The sequence below is a fragment of the Lissotriton vulgaris genome, chromosome 6 (assembly GCF_964263255.1).
Source record: "Lissotriton vulgaris chromosome 6, aLisVul1.2, whole genome shotgun sequence".
NCBI lineage: Eukaryota > Metazoa > Chordata > Amphibia > Caudata > Salamandridae > Lissotriton > Lissotriton vulgaris.
Genome location: NC_141694.1, coordinates 935,225,529 through 935,239,639, shown reverse-complemented (window position 1 = coordinate 935,239,639; position 14,111 = coordinate 935,225,529). Strand labels below are relative to the sequence as shown.

General features: G+C 41.3%; 1 protein-coding gene across 50 annotated transcripts in view; it reads left to right on the top strand.

Annotated features, from left to right (window-relative positions):
- Positions 1-14,111, top strand: part of LOC147708230 (uncharacterized) — a 2,035,583-nt gene that overhangs the window by 1,331,208 nt on the left and 690,264 nt on the right. The gene's annotated exons all lie outside the window — the stretch shown is intronic.

Below are 14,111 nucleotides of genomic sequence, written 5' to 3'. Positions count from 1 at the left end.
GACAATGGGGCAGTCTGGGCTGTTAAAGCATGTGGGGACCTCCTCCTGCCTTGGTGTACAGAAGAGCATTCTGTTAGATGGATAAAAGGTCAAATGCCCCTGCTGCAAGATGAAAAAACAGTTTATATAAAGATGCCTGTGAAACAAGTTAACAAGAACAGGTTATAGTTCTTTCACTGTCTCATCATTTTAGAGCTGACACATTTTCAATATTATATTCAACAAAGCCATGGTTGCTTGTTGTTGGTGTAATGATACTTGCTGCATTATATTTCTGGATGCAATGACAGAAACAACATAACACCAGTCGGGCAGAACATTAAGCTAAGCATGGATTTTTAGCCTAGGTGTTTTAAATCACACCCTTAATTACATTGAACACCCCCTTTGAAGAGACCCCCCCCCCAGTTTTTTTTACCCAACTTAAAGCCCTGCAAACAATACCATGTCACAGTCACCTCACGTCCTGGCACTGTGTATCATGCATGACTTCTAAGTTTTCGGATTGTCTATGTGCAGGGGCATAGTGAACCCTCTCTCACCCCAACTCACCACTGGCTTTAGGATCTACAGCGAGGTTAAGTTCGTGATGGGCCTCTTCTGTCTGCAACTCTGCAGACAAAGGCTCAGCTCATAATGTGAAAAGGTGGGTGAGTAAATAAGTGAAGGAATGTGTGAATGGCTGGATGGATTAGTGAAAGAATGAATGGATGGATGAAATGGCGAATGGATAGATAATAAAAAGAAAGGATGGATGGATTGGATGGATGAGTGAGTGAGTTGAATGATGGTTGGGAGAAAAGGTAAATAGATGAATGCAAGGGTGGAAAGGTAGGTGGCTGGGTAAAAGGGTGGATGGGTGAATGAAAGGATGGATGGATGAGTGAAAGGGTAGATGATGGGCGAGTGAATGGGTGGATGGATGAGTAAAAGGATGGATGAGTTGATGAACTGATAAGTGAAAGGGTGAATAGATGGATGGATGAGTGAAAGGGTGGATGTAAGGATTGATGAGTGAGTGAAGGGGGTAGACGGACAAAAGGATGGATAGATGAGTGAAGAAGTGAGGGGGATGGATGAAAAAATGGATGGATGTGTAAAAGGATGGATGAGTAATAGGGCCAATGGATGGAATCATGAATGGATGAGTAGATGGTTGGATGGGTGGAAGGATGGATGGATAAGTGAAAGGGGGATGGAGAGAGAAAGGGAGGATGAATGACTGAAAGGGTAAATGGGTGGATGGATGAGTGTATAGATGGATGGGTAGAAGAGTGGATGGATGAGTGTTTGGATGTATGGGTTGAAAGGGTAGATGGATGAATAATGGATGGATGAGTGAAAAGGTGGATGGAGGGACGGATGTGTGAAATGATGGGTGGAAGGATACATGGTGGATAGGTTTGCATATGGTTGAATATGTTTGGATATAGATGGGCACACAGATGGAAGGACAGAATGAATGGTGAAAGACTGAATGAAAGATAAAAGAAAGATTACACTTTGTAACACCGATTATCTTAAGCAACATTTCCTATGCATTGACTTTCACGTTTATATGAGTCATTGTCTCTATATAAAGTGAGTGTGATGTAACGCACTCCAACATCCTGCCCTACATACTTGGGATGAGTAACACTATAAAATAAATTAAATTCTCCTGAGAGATGGTCTATGTGAAGATGAGGGGCACCATTGGATGGTGGTAGCCAGGCCGGACCTGGCATTGGGTGTTTTCCTGGGAGACTGGAAAGGAGGGGCGGTGTTGTTCTTGGGGGCAGGCATTGAAAAGTTCCTTGTATATCCAGTAGTTTTCAATCAATAATAAAAGCGGCCTCACTTTTATTCAGGTGTGGTTTACCATTGTCTGGTAACTAATGTACCTGCTGGAGTGAGATGCGAGTTTTGAATTGTCTAAGGCAGCAAGATGTGGGCATACTGAAAAACTGAAGTGCACAATTTTCTCGACCTAATATAAACTTATATTTGACTTGTACTTAAGAGGTTGTCTATTTACTTACTTATATACTATTGTGTGACCTCCTCTGACGTGTCTGTAAATCTTACCTTTTGTCCCAAAGTTTTGTCCTGAATTTTGACCTGTCCTGAATTTTTGTCCTGAATTTTTACCCTTTTTTCCTGAATTTTTACACTCACCAATCTGAATTTGCACCCAAACCAGTAGGTCACCCTAAAGTAGCTATGGAAACACCAATTAAATATAACAGTAGCTTAAAAAAATCCATATCTCTCTTCTCACACCAAGAACCAAACAAATTGCTGAACGTGATGGGAGTCAGCATACTCCCTTAGTTCCCATCTCCTCGAATCTGGGTCTGCAGCTGCCTACCTGTGAGCGCCCCATCATCCTGGTATGCCGTAAACAGAAGGCCTCCTTTGACCATTATTTTTCTGAGTTCATTGCCAACTTCCCCCTCCACAGGCCTTTCTATCAGTCATCTAATACAAACAATAAGTTTTTATCTACCTAATGAGAAGCATGATAACACACCTGCGGAAGTAAAAGTTAATCCACTGAACAAGTTAACACACTGGCAAAAAAAACATTTTTAATTGAGGCCTTAAGTCAAGTTAAGCTGTTTATAATCTAAATGGGTGTGGGTTACAGTATGCAGTATGCACAAGGTAAAAATAACAATCAATTTCAATAAACATAACTTATTTACCGCAGTTGATTGATACATATATGTATATTATGTATATGTAATCCCCCAAATCCATAAAAACTTTCTCAAGCCACCGGGGAGACCTATTATATCGGCGCGTGACAGACTTTTAGAACACACATCACAATATGTAGATTATTTTTTTACAAGGACACGTCCAATCTTTACCTTCCTACATACGAGATAACAGTGACTTTTTAAACAAATTGCAGGAATGTATCTGGCAAAGTGATTATTTATTAATTGTGATTGATATAACATCCCTGCATGCCAGTATTAGACACAGTGATGGCATTACAGCACAGAAATAGTATTTGTAATGTATTTGTATTTGACATTTGATAAACAGCATTCCCTATGGGTAAATGCTAAGGTTACAAGAGTTAACAATGACCAAATAACTCTCAAAAAACCACAGGATGAGAGTAAAACAAGGTTCTGTGAAAGGGGATATTCATATGACCATTAAGGGGGCCATAAGAAAGTCCATGATCCCAGACAGATCAGAGCTGATTAAAGACAAACCCAAGAAAACATTAGATCAGCAGGGACAACACGAGATGGCTAACACACCCATAAAAGAAGATTTTAGGATAATCATGGACTACAGCAAGCAAAATAAGGAATTGCATAGTGTCATCACATGCAATTGGCCCGTTATTAAATGATCCAGTGATCGGAACCACGTTACCTCACAAAGTCTTGATTACACACAGCAGGGTGCCCTCTTTGAGGGACAAACTTGTTAAAACAAGCCCTGAATTGATAGAAAATTTTAGCTGGCAAAAAAACTCATGAGCGATTTTACAAATGCAAACATGTAAAGCCTGTCAACAGGGGATAAACACAACTACATATACAACCCCCCTCAGTCCCAAGGAGTATAAAATCAGCAAACTCCTAACATGCAAAATGGAGTATGTAGTATACGTATTGGTATCTCCCTGTGGTTTACAGTACGTTGGCAGTACTAATGTCATCAGTGATGTCATCAGTGATGTCATTTGAGATGTCATCAGTGATGTCACTAGCCATGTCATGAATGATGTAATATGTGACATCATCAGCAGTGGATTGCGGGTGCGCGAAATATAGTTAGTACAACAAACTATATAGGAGAAATTTCAATGGTTTTGTATGAGTGAAATGTCCAGCTAACTATAGCACCCCTAAAACTTTTAGTTTTTTGAGTGAATTTCAAAGGTTTTTTAAAAGCTAATTCCTAACTATATAAGGCATGAAACCTATGGTTTTTTCAGTGACTTTCAAAGGTTTTTTAAATGCCAATTCCTAACTATATAAGGCCTGAAACCTATGTTTTTTCAGTGAATTTGCAAGGTTTTTTAAATGCTAATTCCTAACTATATAAGGTCTGAAACCTATGTTTTATTCAGTGAATTTCAATGGTTTTTTAAATGCTAATTCCTAACTATATCAGGCCTGAAACCTATGGTTTTTTCATTGAATTTTGAAGTTTTTTTAAATGACAATTTTTAAATGTATTAATTATTATTTTTTTATACTGATTTACTACATTTTTGCAGGCAGGTGTTCAGAGGGCACGCCCCCTTTTTACAACACCCTGCAGCGCAGCTCCATGGTGCTTACTAGAGATACCTGTGGGACTAGTTCCCTCTAGGGGACCTCTGGATTGAACAGGAATTAATTCCCCAACTTAAACTGTGCAAACGCGCCCTGTAGAGTGTTCTAAATTGGGGGATTAAGTTCCCTTGCATACTGGGGGTCCCTGGGGGCCAACTAGCCCACCTTGAACCTCCATTATGCGCCAGGGGGCTGCGTTGCTTTTCCCCAGGGGGTGGCGGCCCCCGGGGCAGTGTAGGGGGGATTGGGGCCCCCCACACTTCTTTATCACTATGCCCCCATGATTTTGTCCCCCAGGGGGGTAATTTGAAAAAAAAATGGGTTTAAAAAAAATAAATGGGCCTTGGGGCTCCTTTTGGGACCACCTGGCCATCAATTTCTGTTTTGGAGTGTTGACAGACAGTGGCAGCCAATCAGCATGCAGCTTGTGCACGGGAAGGTGCACGCACGGTGCGCGCACAGTGCGCGCTTATAGATATATATATTTTTTCTCTTTTGATTTTTTAAGGAAATACTGGAGGGGTTTACACTATTTAAGCAAAAGGGTGATCTGCGAATCAGACTTTACCATTTTGCCAACTTTGGTGTAATTCCGTTCAGCGGTTCGGGCTGTAGCCGTGTCTACAAGTCCTATGGAAATTAACATGGGGATAACACGTTTTGGGACCCCTCTTTTTTCTCGGCCCCCGCTTGACGAATCTACCCGAGACTTTCAGGGAAGAAGCGGAGCGGAACGGGCCATCTTCTTTGAGAAATTCGCGAAGATTCAACAACCGGTGCCAAAGTTAAATCCCAATAGAATGTTGCAGATTTCCTATGGAAACTAGGTCCTAACTATATATACCTACTGACGACCGCCAGTAGGTAATATATATATATATATATAAATATATATATATATATATATATATATATATATATATATTGACTGAAAAAAAACATCGGTTTCAGGGGCGTTATAGTTAGTTGGACATTTCACTCGTACAAAACCATAGAAATTCCCCCGTTATAGTTAGTTCAGCTAACTATAACTTGCGCGCCCTCAATGCACTGTTGATGACGTCACATATTACATCACTCATGACATGGTTAGTGACATCACTCATGACATCACTGATGACATCTCAAATGACATCACAGCTGACATCATCCAGTGAATGTGTGTTTTTTTGAAAATTATTTTGTTTTTATATATGTATATCTCAATGTTGATGGAAAAATAAATGGGTATATGAATGTCTAAATGGATGATTTTTATTTTTAAATTGATTGTACAACTGACTGATTAAGTGTATCTTAGTGAATATATGGGTTAGCAAGTAATGTTTAAATATGGACATATCTGTATCAGTCTCTCACTTTGTGTATAAGTGGCTGGATGGGTTGGTGAGTAGATACATGAGTGTCTATATGGGTTATTAGTTGTTTTTTTGAGTATCAGTATGAGTGTCTGAGTGTCTGTATGGTTCGGTGGGGGGTATTACTTAGCACATAGATGCATGAATGAGTGACTCACTGTATGTGTTGAAGACGCATGTGTGCAGGACTGTATGAGTGGATGAGTGTGTGTATGGGTGTGTTAGTGAGTGAATGACTGTCTCAATAGTGTCTTTATGAGTACCTTTACATTAGTATATGTGAGTTTTGATGTATATAAGTGAGTATATTTGAGAGTGAAAGTTTGGAAGAGTATCTGTATAAATAAATATTTGTTTCTATAAGTGATTGTTTAAGAGAGTAAGCAAGTGTAAGTTTCTGTTGAAGGTGTGGTGGAGTTTATATAACTGTATATGCAAGTAAATGGATGTTTGACACGTTATTTGTATGTGTGACTATGTGTGTGAGTAACTCTATGGATGAGTGGTGGTGTGTAACAGAATGTACAGGTTTATGAGTACCAATGATGAGTGAGTACATGTATGAGTGACTATAGGATTGTTGCTGAATGAGTGGATGTGTGTAGATCTTGCAATTACTGAATAGGTGTGTTGTAACTGGTATTGGTGTGTCCATTGTTTTGAAAATGTTAGTTTCTATTTTTGTGTCTGTCTCAAAGGTTATATTAGGGTGAGAGGAGGTCTTCCACTCTATCACAAAGATGATGTCATCAGTGATGTCATCACTGATGTCACTTGAGATGACATCAGTGATGTCATCAGTGATGTCACTGACCATGTCATGAGTGATGTAATATGCAACGTTATCAGCAGTGCATTGCTGGCATTCGAGTTATAGTTAGCTGAGCTTACTATAACAGGGGAATTTCTATGGTTTTGTGCGAGTGAAATGTCCAACTAACTATAACGCCCCTGAAACCTATGTTTTTTTCAGTGAATTTCTTATGTTTTTTTAAATGCTATTTCCTAACTATAACGTGCCTGAAAACTATGGTTTTTTAAGTGAATTTCTAAGTTTTTTTAAATGCTCGGTCTAACTATGCCACAGAGGTAGGACATGTGAAGAAAGAACAAAAAACACACAGAAGAAAGCAAAAGAAAAGCAGAAAGTAGAAACATAATTCTTCAAAGACGAAGAAAAGTGCAGAAAAAAGCAAGACATGTGCAGAAAGAACCAACAGAGGAGCAGAAAGAGGCCTTGTGCAAAATCATCCTGTGCCCTCAACTTTTTCAGACTGGTACTGATGGTAACTGACTCTGACTCACCAGGCCTAGAGCCAGTGCTATGCTAAAAGACACTTAGAATACAGTGAACACACCTACATACACTAGGTAACACTATGCATTCGGGTACCCCTGTGATTAGCATGACCTTCTCTGTAAGCCCCTAGTACATAATAGGGAAGGAGGATTAAAACTACCTCTTAAAACGCACCACTGGGTGCGTTTGCACAATGGTTAAGGGAGGGAGAGCCTGTGACATGTGTGCAAACACGCCCTGTAGGCATTTTGAGTTGGAGGATAAAGTTCCCTTGAATCCTGAGGGTCCCTGGGGACCAAATAACCCACCAGGTATGTCCAGTAAGTGCCACAGAGTTGCATTGCAGAGAGGTGTAAAATGGGGCATGGACTCGGACCACTTCTCTGTAACGCAGCTCTGTGGTGCTTACTGGAGGTACATGGTGGGCTAGTTGGACCCAGGGACTCTCAGTATTAAAGGGGACTTAATTCCCCAACTTAAAATGCGCCTCTGGGCGTGTTTACACATGTCACCTCAGGCCTGTTCCCTCCCTTCACCTCTGTGTAAATGCACCCTCTGGCCATTTTAAGTTGGGAGATTAAGTCCCCTTGAATCCTGAGGGTCCCTAGGGTCCAACTAGCCCACTAGGTACCTCCAGTAAGCGCCACGGAGCTGCGTTGCAGAGAGGTGTAAAAAGAGGCACAGCCTGGACCACTTCTCTGCAACGCAGCGCAATGGCGCTATCTGGAAGCACCTGGTGGGCTAGTTGGTCCCCACGGTCCCTCATCATTGAAAGGGAATTATTTACCCAACTGAAAACACGCCACAGGACGTATTTGCACACGTCACCTCAGGCCAGTCCCCTCCCTTCACCACTGTGTTATTACACCCTGTGGGAGTTTTAAGTTAGGAGATTAAGTCTCCTTGAATTCTGAGGGTCCCTAGGGTCCAATTAGCCCACTAGGTACCTCCAGTAAGTGCTGCAGAACTGCATTGCAGAGACGTGTAAAAAGGGCCACAGCCTTGACCACCTCTCTGCAACGCAGCACAGTGGCGCTTACTGAAATACCTGGTGGGATAGTTGGCCCCCAGGGGCCCTCAGGTTTGAAAAGGGAATTATTTCCCCAACTGAAAATACGCCACCTCAGGCCTGTCCCCTCCCTTCACCACTGTGTAAACACGCCCTGTGGCCCTGGGGTGTGGCGGTCCCCAGGGCCCTCAAGGGCTCCAGGAGGGAGGCCACGCATTCCCCTCCAACCATTTACAAAGCCCTGGGGGTTGGTGGTCCCTCGGGCTTGGGGGTCCATCACGGACCCCCCATTCGTAATAATTAGTAATAATTAGAGCCCTGTGTAGGTGGCCGTCCCAGGGGCATTTTGGGGGTTCAAGCCCCCACACTGGTTTTTTTTATTTTTAAAAAATAGAAGCCCCGGGAGTGGCACTTCCCGGGGCTGCGGGGGTCATGAGTCCCCCCAAATATTTTCAGAAAGCCTCAGGGGTGGTGGTCCCCGGGGCTTTGGGGGGCCTTTGAGACCACCCATTGATTTTAAAAGGCCCAGGGGTGGTGGTCCCCGAGGCTGGGGGGGTGCTGTAAGCCCCCGCAAATATTTTCAGAAAGCCCCGGAGGTGGTGGTCCCCAGGACTTGGGGGGCCTTTGAGCCCCTACCCATTATTTCAGAAGTCCCGGGGGTGGCGCTGTGAGCCCCTATACATATTTTTGAAAAGCCCTGGGGGTGGCGGTCCCCGGGGCCCATTAACATACAAATAGTGCCCCCGGGACTTGGCCCACATGTGAGATAAATAGTAACAAAGTGCGGGAGCTCGCACTTCATTTTTTTAGTTTTCGGCCGGATCCGCGGTGCCAATTTCAAAAAAGTTGGGCCTGTAGGTCCTTGTGGGACCCCCTAAGCAGGCCTAGGTGGCCAGGGTATTTCTACCCTTCCCCCTTTTCGTGTTTTGCGTGTTTGTTTTCCTGATTTCTTGTGCCTCAGTTCTACCAAGGCACAAGATGGCTGCCAACACTTCCTGATTTGGAGTGTTGACAGCCAATTAGCATGAAGATTGTGATCTGAAGGGTGCGTGGATCCTCCACGGCCATAGATATCGAACCTTTTTTTAATTTTGATTTTCTCAGCAACTACTGAACGGATTTACACCATTTAACAAAAAAGGATCTTTCTGATCCAAGGGCTACCTTTTTGCTAAATTTGTTGTAATTCCGTTCAGCAGTTCGGGCTGTAGCCGTGTCTAAAGTTTCCTATGAGAAATTGCATGGGGAAACACGTTTTGGGACTCCCCTTTTTTCTCGGCCCCCTCTTACAAATCACCCCGAAACATTCAGGATTGAAGCGGACCGGAGCAAGCCAACAAGTTTTGAAACTTTCACGAATATTCTTCAATTGGCGCCAAAGTTATTGGGAATAGAATGTTGCGATTTTCCTATGGAAACTAGGTCCTAAATATAACTACCTACTGGCGACCTACAGTAGGTAATATATATATATATATATATGCATGTATATATGTATATATATTTATATATATATATATATGATCCTGTGATCAAGGCTACGGCTGAAACGCGTAAGGAGAATGGAGGCATGATGTGCTGCTTTGCTCTGGAAATAAAGCTGTGAACTCCAGTATTGGGCCTCTGTGGTGCTTTATGGAAATAAATTGATGGGCGTCTCCGTTCCCGTTGTTGGAAAGAGGCCACCCTGTAGGGTTAGAGGCTCCTGTGTTCGGAGGATGTTTTTCTAATTTGGATCTGGAGCATGACCCACTTGCTCACCCAAGCCCACTGGGGAATGCTAATGAAGCGAAAATGGTGTGAGCGAGGAAGGGATCGGCGGGGGCAACGTCCTGTTCGATCGTTCTGGAGGGTGCGCTTTGTTTCAGGCGAGAACGAGAATTCCAGCACTACGCATACAAAACGAAGTGTGTGGCTTTCTTCCATCTGGATTCATACTATTACTGGTGCACTTTAACAGCGGCAAGTATTATCAAAATAATACGACAAGAAATAAGGACTTCCTATGAAATGTAAAAGAATGACCTTTAAATTGCACTATGGGAGATGCAGTTCTGTGTAAGCCACGTGGTCTATTGGTTTTTAAAAAAGCATGCACAACGTACTTTGCACAAGTGTCCCCACCTGTGATCAAGGCTACGGCTGAAACGCGTAAGGAAAATGGCGGCATGATGTGCTGATTTGCTCTGGAAATAAAGCTGTGAACTTCAGTATTGGACCTCTGTGGTGTTTATGGAAATAAATTGACGGGCGTCTCCGTGCCCGCTGTTGGAAAGAGGCCACTCTGTAGGGTTGGAGGCTCCTGTGTTTGGAGGATGTTTTTCTAAATATATATGTATATATATATATATATATATATATATATATATATATATATATATATATATATATATATATATATATATATATATATATATATATATATATACATATATATAATTAGAAATATATATATATATATATATATATATTTAAAAAAAACTTAGTTTTGCAATATATATATCTATATATATATATATATATATATATATATATATATATATATATATATATATATATATATATATATATATATTAGAAATATATATATATATATATATATATATATATATATATATATTAAAAAAAAACTTAGTTTTGCAATGAATATACTCTATTAATTCATTTAAATGTAACATAAGTCAAGAAAGTCAAATCACATGTTGAATATAAATGTATGAGTATATAAATGTATATTCATGACATATAAAGGGTGGAGTCTAAATTATGCTGCCCACGTATGTGTGTCCATTAATGCTCAACAGTACAGATATTGCAGTGGCAAGAGGTAGGTGCTACTGAATAGCTTACCCCCGTGGGTCAATTAGCCCTCCTAAATAATAGGCTTTGGATGAGTTATGGTAATGATGTTTTACTACTGCCCTCAAATGTTAGTATTGTGACTGTGTACCATACCTTTAATTTTTTTATAGCTAAATCCCTCTGGATTGCCTGGGTGGAATGTTGAACTAGAATTTCACGTTTTAGAGCTGTTATGTGATGTTATTTATGTTTTATATATATATTTTATTATAACACATAACATATACTAGAGAATATTGTAATTTCTTAATGCAGGGGAAGAGAAAGGAAGAGAAGATTCGATCATATAGTGACAGAAAGTCTTTAGGGGAAAATTCTGTTTACCAGATGTTTTTCAATGATGTTTTGCAAGTCTTGAGTCCTGCAATGTTTTCCATGAAAGAGATTCTTGTCAAAGCCTGGTGCTACCAGACTGCACCTTTCATGGGAGCTTTTAGGGATAACCTAAGCCACAACTCAAGAGGTGTGCAAATGATGTTTGCATTAGTGGTAAGTCTGCACATTATTGTAGCAGGAGTGATGTCCGGAAATCTAACAACTTTGATATGCTCTAAACGTTTTCCACTATGCTTCACGTCAGGAGTACATTTTGGCTTTCATAGATTAGTAACCCTAAAAACCTAAAGGAAATTGTGTTTCTCTGCATCCTCACATCTGGCATATGGAGATTCATAATAAACACAGTGTGTATATTTTTATATATATATTTATTCCAGTTTGTACACAGACCACAAGGAAAGCCTCATGTACCTGTTACATGTGTCGCAGAGGATTATGGGATATTTGTGGCAATAAAGTAAATATAACACTGCTGCATTAAGAATTTATTGGGTATGATACACAGCATCTATTATGGGTTTTTCCAGATACTCACCCTAAATTCACCTGTTCTTATCCTCTGGTAGCTTGGCAAAGAGCAGTCAGGCTTAACTTAAGAGGCAATGTGCAAAGTATTTGTTCTACACTTCAAACAGTAGAACACTGAAAACACCACAAAAAAGTATCCACACCAGATGAGAGACATATGACTTAATTTAATAAGCAATGCAAGACCAACATAACAAAAGTCCAATAAGTAGAACAGGAGTTTTGAATTTTTAAAGAATATCTGCAAATATAGTGTTGAAAAGCATAATGAGCCAACCAGGGCTATGTGGTCGCCCTAGAACAGGTCAATTCCAAAAGTTCTGGCTGACCCAGGTGGAGCGTGGGTTGGATACAGAGACCAACCTTGTCCCTCTGAAAAAGTGTCTTGTTGCGACATTGACGGGGCTTGATGCATGGAGCAGATGAAGTGATGCATCGGAGTTGATCCCTCTGGATGTAGGCGATGCATCAGTTCCAAGCCGTACTAGATGCAGCAGCTATTTCCTATGTAGGTGATGCATCATAGTAGAGCCATGTAGCCAGTGATGTGATGTTCTCTAAGTAGGCGATGCATCGGCACTGAAGGAGATGCGTTGGTTACGACCAGCACAACAACAACAATGTATGGATTGTGGTGGTAGGGCACAGAAAACCCATTTCCAAAGGCCCAGCGCTGGATTGGCATCACTTGGCAGGGCAAGACTCACAGTTGACAGAGTCTAAGTGCTTTTGAAGGGTTGTTGAAAGTCTTTGCTGTCCCTGAGACTTCAAATCAGGAGGGAAGCCAGCAAGTACTTGGAGTCACTTTGGCTCAGGAGTTAGAGATCCAGTCCTTCTTCCTCCGAGGCAAGGAGGGCAGACACAGCAGAGCAGGAGTCCAGCAAGGAGTCCAGCAAGGTCCAGCAGAGTCCAGTAGAGTGACAGACCTTTCCTGGCAGAGTATCCCCAGGTCTAGAAGCGTACTGAAGTGGTGGTGTCTGCAGCCCAGTGTGTATGCCCAGTTGTACCTTTGAAATGGGGAGACTTCAAAAAGATGCCTTTGAAGTGCAGAGTCCTTGCCCTTCCTGCCCTGACTCCAGACTCGCCACAGGGTGTGTGCAGCTCTTTGCGTTGGGATAGGCACAGCCTATTCAGGTGCTTCAGCTCCTCCCTCCCATCCTGCCCAAGATGGACTTACAGGATATGGATCAGTCACACCTAAGCTTCCTTTGTGTGTGGCTGTCTGGAGAGAATGAAAAAAGCTCAGTTCTCACGCATCCCAGATGTGTATTTAGAGACAGGTAGAAGGCAAAAAATGGTTAAAGTAAGAAAATGTCAATGTTCTAAAAGAGGCATTTTCAGACTCGCAACGTAAACTCTAACTTTACCATAAGTTGCGATTTTAAATTGTGACTCCAGAGACACTGAACTTGAGCAGTCTACCTTTTACCAATTGGAAATGAGCTTATAAAGTTTAATAAGGTAAACCCAACATTAACCTTTAAGAGAGATAGGCCTTGCGGTAGTGAAAAACTAATTTTAGAGTTCTTCACTACCAGGATATGTAAAATTTAAAAATACATGTCCAACTTTTTAAATACGATGCACCCTGCCCTTGGGGCTTTCCAAGGCATACCTAATGTTTATATGTATTAAAAAGGAAGGTTTGGGCCTGGCAAGAGGGTTGACGTGGCAGTTTAAAACTGCACTTACAGACTCTGCAGTGGCAGGCCAAAGACAATTTTAAAGGGCTACGTAAGTGGGTGGCACAATCAGAACTGCAGGTCCACCAGTAGCATTTTATTTACAGGACCTGGGCATTTGTAGTGAACTTTACTAGGCACGTATAAGTAAATTAAATATGTCATTTGTGGATAAGCCATGTTAACATATTTTAAGTAGAGAGCACATGCACTCTAGCATTGTTTAGCAGTGGTAAAGTGCCCAGAATCCTAAAGACATCAGAAATTAAGTCAGCAAAACAGGAGTTCAGAAGGCAAAAAGTCAGGTGAAACGACGCCAAGAACACCAGGTCTAACATCCAGTATGTACCATGCCTTTTCTCTAGTTAACTTCTTGCAGGTTTGAATTCATCTAGGGTTCCACAATTTGTACCATCATGTTAGGTACCATGTCCAGTAAACCTCCTCTCACTTGTAAAAGAGATCCCTGCACAAAGAGTTGCAAATGCCAAACCTTCAGAAATATTTCACTCAACCATGAAAAATGTTTGTTTAGAAGTAGTTTTAGTCATTGTCTGTTTCTACTGTCATGATGTGGGGTTTGTAAATACTCTGTTTATCTGTGTTTTTTGTCTCGACAATCATTCCACAATAGATTACTGCACAAATGACTTTTAAACCAGCTAAATTGTCCTTTCTTAATACAGAATATGGCTAACATTCTGTGCACATATTTCTGGCACAAATGTTGTGTTCAAATAAACA